The sequence below is a fragment of the Hemiscyllium ocellatum genome, chromosome 9 (assembly GCF_020745735.1).
Source record: "Hemiscyllium ocellatum isolate sHemOce1 chromosome 9, sHemOce1.pat.X.cur, whole genome shotgun sequence".
NCBI lineage: Eukaryota > Metazoa > Chordata > Chondrichthyes > Orectolobiformes > Hemiscylliidae > Hemiscyllium > Hemiscyllium ocellatum.
In genome coordinates, this window is record NC_083409.1 from 76,904,443 (window position 1) to 76,917,436 (window position 12,994).

A 12,994-nucleotide genomic window follows, 5' to 3' on the forward strand; every position below is an offset into this window, starting at 1 on the left:
ATCCTATTCAATCCAAGTACTTTTCAAATATGAGGAGGGTTTCTGCATTTAATAACTCAGGCATTGAACTCCAAACCTCAGTCACCCTACGGAGGCAATAATTTCTCCTTAATTCCCCTCTGACCCTGCTATCAATTACTTTAATCTATGTGCCATGCTAATTCGCCTCTTTGGAGGAGATCCATCCACAATCAAATTCACTAAAGAAGAATGACCTTTGTGTATCAAAACTATCTGTGGTTCAGTTTATGCACCCTTAGTTCTAGCATTAAGTTAAAATAACATCAATTTACTTTTATATAGTATCTTTAATGTGGAAAAATGTCTCAAGGTTCTTCAGAGGTTTCAGGAAAAAAAAGGCAAGAAACTAGTAACAAACTAGGACCAAAATTTGACAAAATGGTGCTTTTATGGAAAGCCTTAAAGAATAAAGCTAAGAAGCATTGTATCCTAGTTCTTTCAATTTCTCAAATTTAAAATTCTCGTCTTCATTATTAAATTCCACCATTGACCATTCCTTCCCATTTGCCATCCTGAAACAAAACCCTTCATCGCTACTCTCTACCTTCTGCCAATCAGCCAATCCTCTATCCATGCAGTAGCTTGCTCCCAACACCCTGGGCCCTGATTTTGCAGCCTTCTGTGTGGCATCTTTTCAGAGGTCTTCTGGAAATCCAATTACATCATGTCCACTGGTTCTCCATTGTCTAACTTCCTCTTTACCTTTTAAAAGAATTCTAAAAGATTTGTCAGGCATGATCTGCCTTGATGAAGCAGTGCTGACTCAGCCTTATTTTACCATGTACTTCCAAATACTCCACAATCTCTTCCTTAAGGACTCTAAAACCTTACCAATAACTGAGGTCAAGCTAACTGGCCTATAGTTTCCTGTCTTCTGCCTTCTTCCCTTCTTTAACGAGGGTGTTTCATTAGGCATTTTCCAGTGCTCTGGGTCCCTCCTGACACCAGTGATTCCTGAAAGATCACCCACCAAAGCTTGTACAATTTCCTCAGCTATCTTCTTCAGTACACTGGGGGATCATAAATCACCTGGTCCGGGTAATTCATCCATCTACAGATCTTTCAGCTTCCTCAGCACCTTCTCCTGAATGATGGCCACTTCATCCACCTCTATTCCTTGCTCCCTTCCTCCTCACTCCTTCCCTGATATCTTGAAATTCTGGTATGCTGTTGATGTCTTCCACTGTGCAAACTGATGCAGAGGACCTATTCAGTCCTTTCACCTTTGTTCTCCATTACTACTACTACAACCTCATTTTCGGTAGTCCAGTGTCCACACTGGCCTCTCTCTTACCATTTAGATATCTAAAAAACTCTTGAAATATTCTTTTATATTACTAGCTAGCTAACTACCATATTTCCTCTTCTCCCTCATTTTTGCTTATTTAGTTATCTTCTATTGATTTTTGCAGCCTTCCCAATCCTTTGGCTTCTCACTAATCTTCACCACATGGTATTTTTTTTTCACTTTTATGCTGTCCTAACTTCCCTTGTCAGCGATATTTGCCTTGTCTCCCCCCTCTAGTATGCTTTTTCCTTGGGATGAATGTCTGCTGTGCATCCCAAATTACCCCCAGAAATTCTTGCCATTGCTACAGCGTTGTGTTCTCTGCTAGACTCCCCTTCCAATCAAGTCAGGCCAGACTCCTCCCCCATGTCTTTGTGTACATTGATGACTGAGTGGTTATCTTAACTCAATTGTAAAATAATTACATCTGATTCAAGATTCTCCCTCTCAAACTTCAGGGTAAATTTTATTATATTTTGGTCACTACCTCCTAATGAAACCAGTGTGTCTGCTTACATGTAGAAAAGTTCTCATCCATTCTTGGCAAAGTTAAAGAAGGAAATTGTCTCAATGGATTATTTCACCCATGATAGAAACATCAAGCTTATGCTTGGAGGTGGTCCCAATACCAAAACCCAATGGATCTAACACAGCTGAACAAGACAGATGAACACCAATGGAAACATTGGGGAAGCGTTCAATCTTCTTGAAGGGAATACAAATAATGGTTTTAGACAACTGCCCCTAGATGAAGAGTCTATGTTGCTTTCAATCTTTGTTACACTGCAAATTTTTGTTTCAAAAGATTAAACATCAGCATTACATTAGTGCTAAAAATCTTCCACAGGGCAGTGTCAAGATCCTTGATGGACTGAATGCAGCCATATGCCACATGGATGATGTGCTGATCCATGGATCTATAAATCCAAAAACTGGCGCTGGGCAATGAGTTCTGCTACAACACCTCCAGGAAACAAGACTAATAATCAACAATGAATGCAAGATCTCACAGCTATCTGTCAATTTCTTTCAGCAAATTGTGGATCCACCTGAAGTTTTGAGTTGGTATATTTGGAAGATTTAGGTCTTCAGTCTGAGTAAGTTGTACAGGGCAGTATTTATTCAAGCTTGTACCAACACAGTGTGGAGAAGCCTCAGAGTCAACCTCCGAGACATTTTGCCATTTACAGCTCAAAACTACATATCTATATATTCTCACATTGCAATGGATACAATAGAGACATTGGCATAAAATATACTCTATGTCAATCCTTTAAAACAGGATACAGCTTATTTCTTTTGCAAGGTGCTGAGTCCTCTAATTTCAACAAGCATTCCACTTCTGTGTTATTTACATGAGTTAACTGTCCTGACCATCTGCTTGTGGAACCCAACCCTTCCCTTATGATTAATGCTTGCGTGACTATCTCAAGTTATACAGATGGTCTCTGAACCCTGAATAACTTCTGACTGTATTGTGCAATGCTAATGACCTGCATTCTAGGAGGTCCAACACAAATAACACACGGCACCAGGGTCCCAGGTTCGATTCCAGCCTCGGGTGACCATCTGTGTGGAGTTTGCACATTCTCCCTGTGTCTGCGTGGGTTTCCTTCGGGTGCTCTGGTTTCCTCCCACAGTCCAAAGTTGTGCAGGTCAGGTGAATTGGCCATGCTAAATTGCCCGTAGTGTTAGGTGCATTAGTCAGAGGGAAATGGGTCTGGGTGGATTACTCTTCGGAGGGTCGGTGTGGACTGGTTAGGCTGAAGGACCTGTTTCCACACAGTAAGGAAGCTAATCTAATCTAAAAACTGCTACTGGTTCAGTTGTTCATTGTTCCCTTTTATGGATATGCAGTTAAATTACCAGAACTACATTAACTATTTCCTTAAATGAATATATTTCATCAAACTGCTTGCTGTTTCCCACAAGCCATGCTCCAGAACACTCTGCTTCCTACATTACTCCAAACTTGTATCCTTCGAGCCTTCCTCAATCCATACAGAATAAGAGCAGACAAGGGCTTTCTAACTTCCTCAAATTTGACTGAGCTCTACAGATTCAAGGATTTGGTAAACCAAACCGGAAAGTTCATGTCTAACTTAGCCACTGTTAATGAAATACAATATAAATTGTTCCAACAAGACAAAATATGGTGCTCGGAGGAAGTACAACAGAGAGATTTTTGAGAAATCAGCTGATAATTTAGCTCAATATGACCCAGCATAACGTATCCATTGCCACAGATGCATCTTCCTAAGGATTTGGCTTTGTACACTTTCACACACAGACAGATGGAAAGTGTTTATTATATTTCATGTTTGTTGTTTTCATTAATAAGTAATTAGTGAGTGTTGTTATGCATCAGTAAATTTAACAAATGTGCAACAGTAGCAGTTAGCTTGTGAAGAATTGCAAATGTTTTTGAACTTAACTTCAAGATAGAGACAAACCACAAACCCTGAGTGATGCATTTAAATTCTAAGGTGTTAGTAAAAATGCTTTAGTGAATGCAGCAATTTCTTTTTTATTGTTCATTCATGGAATGTGGGTATCACTGGCCAAGACAGCCTTTATTACCTGTCCCTAATCACCCTGAGAGTAGTTAAGGTTCAACCACATTGCTGTGTGGTCTGAGTCGCATGTAGGCCAGACCATGTCAGGATGAGAGATTTCCTTCTCTAAAGGGCATTAGTATACCAGATGAGTTTTCGTTAATGGTTTCATGGTCAACATTACACTCTTGAGTCCAGATTCTTTATTGAATTCAAATTCCACCATCAGCCATGGTAGGATTTGAAGCCAGGTGCCCAGAACATCAGCTGAGTTGTATTAATAGTCTAGCAATAATACCAGCAAGCCATTGCCTCCCCTGGGAGGCTGGGGCCGATTATTGTTGTTGCAAAAACAGAATATCTTCTTGGAAAACAGCAGACGCTTTGCCCCATGTTTTCAGTAACAAGGCCTGAACAACGAGGAGATGTTTATCAACGAGGTGGAAAAGTTTATATCAATAACAACTGAGACTCTACTGTCAAAAACTCAGGGATTCAGGTTGAGCATGAAAATTGGATACCAAATTGCCTTTACAGCAGAAGACAGAGGGTGGAGGGTGGCTTTTCAGACTGGAGGCCTGTGACCAATGGTGTTCCACAGGAATCAGTACTGGCCCCAATTTCGTTTGTCATTTATACAAATGATTTTGATGAGATTATAGGAGGCATAATGAGTAAGTTTGCAGATGGCATCAAAATTGTGGGATAGTGGACAGTGAGGAAGGTTATCTAAGATTACAAAGAGATCGTGATCAATTGGGTCAATGATGAAGAGTGGCAGATGGAGTTTAATTTAGATAAATACAAGATATTGCATTTTGGTAAAAACAAATGAGGGCAGGAATTATACAATTAGTGATAGGGTCCTGGTAGTGTTGCCAAACAGAAAGATATGGGGCTCAGGTACATAATTTTTTGAAATGTGCATAATAGGTAGACAGGGTGATTAAGAAGGTAAAAACAATGACTGCAGATGCTGGAAACCAGATTCTGGATTAGTGGTGCTGGAAGAGCACAGCAGTTCATGCAGCATCCAAGGAGCAGCAAAATCGACGTTTCGGGCAAAAGCCCTTCATCAGGAATAAAGGCAGTGAGCCTGAAGCAAGGAGAGATAAGCTCGAGGAGGGTGGGGATGGGGAGAAAGTAGCATAGAGTAGTGGGTGGGGGAGGGGATGAAGGTGATAGGTCAGGGAGAGGAAGGTGGAGTGGATAGGTGGAAAAGGAGATAGGCAGGTCGGACAAGTCCAGACAAGTCATGGGGACAGTGTTGAGCTGAAAGTTTGGAACTAGGGTGAGGTGGGGGAAGGGGAAATGAAGAAACTGTTGAAGTCCACATTGATGCCCTGGGGTTGAAGTGTTCCGAGGCGGAAGATGAGGCATTCTTCCTCCAGGTGTCTGGTGGTGAAGGGTGGCAGTGAAGGAGGCCCAAGACCTCCATGTCCTCAGCAGAGTGGGAGGGGGAGTTGAAATGTTGGGCCACAGAGCAGTGTGGTTGATTGGTGTGGATGTCCCGGAGATGTTCCCTAAAGCGCTCTGCTGGGAGGCGTCCAGTCTCCCCAATGTAGAGGAGACCGCATCGGGAGCAACGATGCAATAAATGATATTAGTGGATGTGCAGGTAAAACTTTGATAGATGTGGAAGTATCCTTTAGGGCCTTAGATGGAGGTGAGGGAGGAGGTGCGGGCGCAGGTTTTACAGTTCCTGCGGTGGTAGGGGAAGGTGTCAGGATGGGAGGGTGGGTTGTAGGGAGTCGTGGACCTGACCAGGTAGTCATGGAGGGAACAGTCTTTGCGGAAGGCGGAAAGGGGTGGGGTCTTTTTGGAGGTGGCGGAAATGTCGGCGGATGATTTGGTTTATGTGAAGGTTGGTTGGGTGGAAGGTTAGCACCAGAGCATTCTGTCCATGTAACGGTTGGAGGCGGGGGGGGGGGGTCTGAGGGTGGAGGTGCGGGATGTGGACGAGATGCGTCAGAGGGCATCTTTAACCACGTGGGAAGGGAAATTGCGGTCTCTAAAGAAGGAGGCCATCTGGTGTTTTCTGTGGTGGAACTGGTCCTCCTGGGAGCAGATACGGCGGAGGCGGAGGAATTGGGAATATGGGATGGCATTTTTGCAAGAGGTAGGGTGGGATTTTATAAACCTCTATAAAGTCACCCCCCAGCCTCCAACGGTCTAGGGAAAACAGCCCCAGCTATTCAACAACTCCTTCTTGCTCAAACCCTCCAACACTGGCAACATCCTTGTAAATATTTTCTGAACCCTTTCAAGTTTCACAACATCCTTCCAATATTCAAAAAGTGGCCTAACCAATGTCCTGAACAGCTGCAACATGACCTCCCAACTTCTATACTCAATACTCTGACCAATAAAGGAAAGCGTGCTAAACACCTTCTTCACTATCCAACTATCTGTGACTCAACTATCAAGGAACTATGAACCTGCACTCCAAGGTCTATTTGTACAATGACAGGCCAAAGGACCTTACCATTAGTGTATAAGTCCTGGTCTGATTTTCTTTTCCAAAATGCAGCCCCTCACATTTATTTAAATTAAACACCATCTGCCACTCCTCAGCCCATTGGCCATTCTGATCAAGATACCATTGTACTCTGAGGTCATGTTCTTTGCTTTCCACTGCATTTCCAATTTTGGTATCATTTGCAAACTATACCTCCTATGTTCACATGCAATTAATTTATATAAATGATGAAAAGCAGTGGACCCAGCACCGATCCTTGTGGTACACCACTGGTCACGGGCCTCCAGTTTATTGTGAAAACATTTTCTATTCATGGAGGAAACTATGTTGATTTTGAGGCAATGAGAGAGTCTCACAACTAATCAGACAACTGTTATACTTCGGCAGAAAGACCTTAAATGGTGATCTTCCCTCACTGCCCATTGACAGCAGCTGCCCCAACCTGTAGTGCATCCCTCAGCAATGTAGTACTGGATCTTGGAATGTGCCAGTCTGCAACATTCAGTGAAGGTTAACTCTTTACACTGCAAGGCCACCAGATGTTGGGCACACTAAAGAGCATCCATCACTGAGTTGATGGCCCTCCAGGCGTAGTCAATGTTTGTCTCAGTGTGCATTCCAGGGAAGAGTCCTTAGAGCACAGAGTTCTGCATCATGGATCTGTTCAGGAAGAACCTCGACAAAGACTACTGCATCTCTCTCCTGACCTCCTTTGACAAGATATATTCAAGAAGGGGATGTATGATGGTCTCTTCACTCACACAGATGCTTTGTCAACAGCATGCGATGGTATACAGAGACCTGGCATGCACAAAGGATCTGACAGGCAGTGCCCTTCTCACCACCAGCCAAGCTACATCTTGGTGCTCACTGGAAAGTATCTGGTGATGAGGCATTCTGCCAAATGACTTTTTGACAGTCTGCTCTGGAACCTTCCGTCAGGACCGACCCACTCCTTTTCCTGCAGTGTTTCGAGCACGTTCCAGGCTGACCACTTCCTGATGGACTTGTGGTCAAATGTGATTTGCTTTGCAAGTTTCTCCATGAGGAACAGGTAATACCGAATAGTTCAACTTGGAGTGTTCCACAGCGGCAAGGCCAGACCATTGTTCACAACACAGGGATAGGTAGAACCTCAGTACATAGCGATACTTGGTGTTAGCATAGTGATGATCTGTGCATAGCTTGATGCAGCCACACATAAAGGTAGCCATCAGGATGAGTGCAGCATTGGGTACATCCATTCGTCCACTTTATCCAGAGCATTGTACATAGTGTCCCTGCAGACACTTTGATCTCCAGATGAAGTAGAAGATGGCTCTGGTGACTGCTCAGGCACAGGCTTATTTCAAAGATGTACGTTCTTCTTAAAAATATCCTTATATATATAGTCCCTAAAGTAGATTGGTTCTGTCCAGTAGCATATGAAGAAACAAATAAACATTGGAGTTTGACTCTATCCAGCAAGCAACTTAAAGTCATTTCTTACTTGTACAAGACTATGTTTACCTATATTTGAGGAACGATGGCTTGATTGATAAACTGAAGCCATCTGTCAACTCGCTTTCTGACCAGCAGAGTCTGACCAACTACATAGAGGACTAAAATCCATTAGATAGACCTGTCATTAACGTGGTTGTCCCTGTAAAAAAAATTTGAAATCAGAGACTGTTGGAAGATCTATTATAATGGGTAGAATCACAAACATGGAGATTTGTAGCATTAGGGCTTAATTCTGATCATTGTATGTCAAGGAGAAAATGGACAATGTACACGATTACACAATGCGATGCAATATCATGTAATTTAGCACTCTCTTACAGCCTTATGGCAGGGTGAAGCCGCAGTGACATGTTTCTGAAGTACAGTTAATGTTTTCCTTAAACTCGGCAGACTTTCTAAATATGCTTCAGCAGCACAGCATGGTCAAGAATATTACAGAATCCACAATTTTCTAACTTGGAAATTACTGAAGCATTGTTAATACCAAATTGACTTGATGTCACAAAGCTGTAATTTTCTTGTATTCTTAAGTGACTTCAGATGAAAAGATCAAAAGAAATTACAAGCTTTCGAGAGAAAAAAGGCGGAACCTGATCTTATTGTGTGAAAATTTATTTAGAGCTGAAAATGTGTTGCTGGAAAAGCGCAGCAGGTCAGGCAGCATCAAAGGAGCAAGAGAATTGACGTTTCAGGCATAAGCCCTTCTTCAGGAATTTATTTACTCAGCATCAGAAAAGGCAAAATTTCCAAAGCTCAGCAAAAGCGATGAAGCAATAATTTAGCTGCTTTAGAAAAAACACTGAATATTTTATCTCCAAGGCATTGTCAACATTTGTATTGATTACATTATCATTTCAAGTTAACCAAATTTCAGTCAGTATGCTCAGAGTAAAGGTCACCATTCTCATACATGAACCAATGAGAGACACAGACCATATATCTGATAGAATATAAAAATGACTGATACCAGAGAAGTAGGAGAGCGGTGAATTCTATTGTCACGACAGCAGGTAATTGATCTGAAATCATTTGTCATAAATGTTATCATGTAGCTAAACTTATTAATTCTGGGTAACAGGAATGAAAGAGTAATCTAAAATTTTAGGAAGGCATTTAGAATAGAATATTAAAACACAGTTGAAAGTTATTTGGCTTGTAGATGGCACTTTTATTGCATAGTTAAGTGAATTTTTTTGCTACTGTCCATCTTTTACCTTTAGAATAGTGCAATCTGTATTAATAAAATATGCACAATATTTAAAATGGTATTGAAAATTAAATTGAAAACAGAGAGACACTGTGAAGTTGAGGACAGCCAATTGATAACATTAATTGAGGGTGCAAGTAAAGGTAGATTGCTGATTGAAAATAAAATTAAAGAATTTGTAAGATTCTGTTCGAGTTGTTGCCATTACAACCATAGCCTATCAATGTTGCATATGAAAGTTATAGAATTGCATATGATCTCAGATACAATCGCATAATTGTGGTTTTTTGCAGTTCTAAAGGAGTTGCTAAATTGTCATTAAATGCTTCAGTAAGTGAGCATATTTTTACTTTGGCAGTATCTTAAACTTGTGAGATCTGATATGTAAATAAAAATGACTGCAGCTTATGTTTGGTGTGGACATTATTTAAAATTTAAAGTTTACAGTTTGGTATTTTAAAGTGAGGTTGTATTTATTCATGTGTATAATAAATAATTAATCTTATTTTTGACAATCAGTTTTTGTATGGTTGGAGTTTTGAAAATGTGTAGGCACCGTTTATAACATCAAATGACTTTCTTATATTGTTTGTATTTATATGCCAAAGAACAGCAGGACAATGTAACTCAAACATGACAGATTCCTAGTTCTTACAGCACTTTTTTGTAAGAGGCAAATCACTTTTTGTCAGAGTTGGTTTCCGAATGAAAATCGCTTGTACATTGGCAAACTGGAGTGCCACAAGGATAAGTTTCAGTTATTTATGATCTATATCAATAACTTGCATAAACTAACTGAACTGCAGCCATGTTTGTAGGTGATACAAAGAGCAAAGAGATCTGAATTGATATGTGATATATACCATGTGGAGTAGAATGAGTGGAAAATGCAAGCTTGTCCACTTTGACAGAATAGAAAAGCACTATACCGTTTAAATAGAGAGCGTGCAGAATGATCTGGTGTGGAGAGATTTGGGTGGACATGTAAATGATTCACAAAATGTAAGCAGACAGGGGTATAGCAAGTATTTATGAAGGCAAACAGAATGTTGGCTTTTATTACAAGGGGGATGTTGTATAAAATTAAGAAAGTCTTACTGCAAATATATGGGGCACTGGCAACACCTCACTTGCTGTATGCAGTTTTTCTTCTTGTTGCATTGAAAATAGTTCAGAGATGGTTTACATGACTGATTCCTGACAAGGTTTTTCTTAAGATGAAAGGCTGAGTAGGTTTTGGCCAACAGAATCATACAGGATGGAAACAGACCCTTTGGTCCAACCAATCCATGCTGACCATAATTCCAAACTAAACATCCCACCTGCCTGCGCTTGGCCCATATCCCTGCAAATATTTCTTATTCATGTACAGTACTTACTTAAATGTCATTTAAACATTGTACCTGTACTCATGTCCACCATTTTCTTTTGAAGTTCATTCCACGCACGAACCACTCTCTGTAAAAAGGTTGCTCATGTCTTTTTTAATCTTTCCCCCTTACCTTAAAAATATACCCCCTCATCTTGAAGTTCCCCATCCTAGGAAAAAGATACCTGCCATTCACCTTATCTATATCCCTCGTGATTTTATAAACTTCTATAAATTCACCCTTCAACCTCTTACGCTACAGTGAAAAAAGTCCCAGCCTATCCAGCCTCTCTTCATAACTTAAACCCTCTATTCCCAGTGTCATCTTGGTTAATCTCTTCTGAACCCTCTCCAGCTTAATAATATCCTTCCTATAACGGGACGACCAGAAATGCACAAAGTACTCCAGAAGAGACCTCATCAACGTCTTGTATAACCTCAAAATGATGCCCCAATTTACAGTCAAAGGTCTGAGCAATGAATGAGTACTAAATGCCTTCTTAACCACCCTATCTATATGTGTTACAAACTTCAAAGAATTATGTGCCTGAACCCTGAAGTCTCTCTGTCCTACAACAGTACCCAAGGCTCTACCTTTAATTGTGTAAGTCCTCCCCTTGTTCATTTTATCAAAATGCAACACCTCACATTTATCCAAATTAAAATCCATCTGCCACTTTTCAGCCCATTGGCCCAATTAATCGCTTTGTAATCTTAGAAGATCTTATTCACTTTTGGTGTCATCCGCAAACATATGAACCATGCCTTCTATATTCTCATCTAAATTATATATATATTATGACAAATAAAAGTGGAATAATTATTGCAATTTACAGAAATGAGAGGGATCTTATTGAAACATAAGATTCAGAACAGGCTTGATAGAGACATGCTGACAAAATGTTTCTTCTTGTAGGGGAATCTCAAACTGGGAGTACAATTTAAAAATAAGGGCATTTGTATTTAAGATGGAAAAGAGGAGTATCAATTGTATTTGGAATTCTCTTCCACTGTGCGGTGGAGGCTGGGTAATTGACTATGTTCAAGGCTGAATTAGTCAGATTTTTTTATTGACACAGGAATCTGGGATCATTGGGAGCAAGCAGGAAATGAGGTTAAAGATAAAATCAGGTCAACCATGACTTTATCAAATACAGCAGACTCAGCGCGCTGAATGTGCACCTCCAATTTCTTTTTAACTTATGAGTGACAATCAGATGAAAGCGGAATATTTGCCTACCCACTTACTCTGAGAAGGATACAAGAAATAAAAAGAGAAATAACTAAAAATGGAGAGAAGAAAAATCTTATGTTAGGTAAATTAATTCCATTATCATTCTTGAAAGATGCAATTTGATATCAGAAAGATTTGATGATCTTCTTTCTTCTCTTGAAATGCTAACCTTACTAAAATGTGTAAAAATAGTGCGTGGATTGAAACATTTTCTGACTGGTATATTTGTTATATGTTTAACTTTAGAAGCCTGAGTTCCATCTTCCTCTGCTGTTTATCACATTGTACTTCCTGTTTCTGATTTTCAGCCTTTGCATACTGTGTTCTATCTTTGTGTTCTGGCTTTCTTCTCTCTTTCTTTACACAATATATATCTTCCGCATCGCGTCTATCACTTCACATTTTGTTCCACCCTAATCTTCTGCATGATGTCTCCAGTAATTTGATTTTCCTCCATTTTGTTGAGCCTTTCCATATTTTTTCTTTTTCTGTAATGTCTCACAACATGTTCTTCCTGCTGTCAATCCTGCTTTCAAACTATTCCTGCTTTCAAACAGCTCTCTTGATTTGCTGTTCGTTTTTCCTTCTATGTTTAGTTTCTTTTTATTCTGTGTTTATGGCATATTTGTAGATTTTCCTCTTTTAGTGCATTCAGTGCTGAATTTATCTGAGTATTTCTTTCTGGATTAAAAATGCAAGAAATGATTTCTAAACATTGTCAAATTGCTTATAAACTTAAATCACCAAAGGTGTTAGAATGTGTCCTGATGAAGTGTCCTGCCCAAAATATCGACTCTCCTGCTCCTCAGATGCTGACTCACTGCTTTGTTTTTTCCAGCGCTACACTTTATTGAGTCTGACTCTTCAGTATATGCAGTCTTCACTATCTCCTAGAATGTGTTAGAAACTGATCTGAGACCAGTGGTATGATAAGAACAGTTCTACATTCAATAATTATTTTGAAGTCACAGCAAGTGCGGAAAATAGTTTAGTTTAATATCCACTGTAAAGGTGCATGTTGCGCTATTATAGAGTTACTTCTCTAGCTGGAATGCAATAAACGCATAAACAAGTCTGGATCAAGGTGATAGCTTTGATACAACATGAGAAAGGTCCCATGAAAGCACAGTTTAGATCAAGCATCTGAACATGATTATAAATAGGCTTTCTATTCATTAACTTGGACTGATATTGAAAACTTGTGGAGATCTCATAAAACTGTTGACTTTTTCAAATGAGAATAAAGAAAGGAATTAAGAAAAGAAACAATAAAGAAACAATGGATTCTAGATTTAGAGGTGGAAAAAGTATCTAGAAACCTAAAAGAAGCATATTACA